The following is a 532-nucleotide window of genomic DNA, read 5'->3' as shown; positions in this document are numbered from 1 at the left end:
GATGAGGTTCTTTCCTCAAGCTACCAGTAACAATCTAGCCCATGCTCAACTTCTGAGCCCTGCAGCTGCATTCAAAAGCTGGCACCACCTCAGAAAGTGCTGGCTGTCCTACTCTGACGGGGGAAGTACTTGAAGAAGCTTGCCTCGTTTGGTTTTAGCTGGCTACCCAAGACAGGCAAGAGCTCAGCACGGGCAGCGTATGGAAGTAGCACAAGAATGGTAGATGCTGCAGCCCGAAAGTCTTTCAGCAGCAGCTATATTTGGATTCCTGGGCTGCACTCAGCACTGCGGTATCTGACCACGTACGCTCTGACTGAACAAGCTGATTGCAAGAGTGACGGCACCTCCTCTGGTGGAGCCATTCCTTTAGCTGGCTACTGCTATCCAGCCATGTCCTGGATCACTGTGTCCTGGATAGCTGCTTCACTCTATAGACCAAGGGTGGCCAAACTTACTGACCCTCAAAGTCACAGACTATAATCTTCAGACGTTCGAGAGCCAGGCACACCTGCCAGGGCTCAGAGCTTCTCCC

Source organism: Lepidochelys kempii, chromosome 8 (assembly GCF_965140265.1).
Source record: "Lepidochelys kempii isolate rLepKem1 chromosome 8, rLepKem1.hap2, whole genome shotgun sequence".
Lineage (NCBI taxonomy): Eukaryota > Metazoa > Chordata > Testudines > Cheloniidae > Lepidochelys > Lepidochelys kempii.
Note: the sequence above shows the minus strand (reverse complement) of the source record.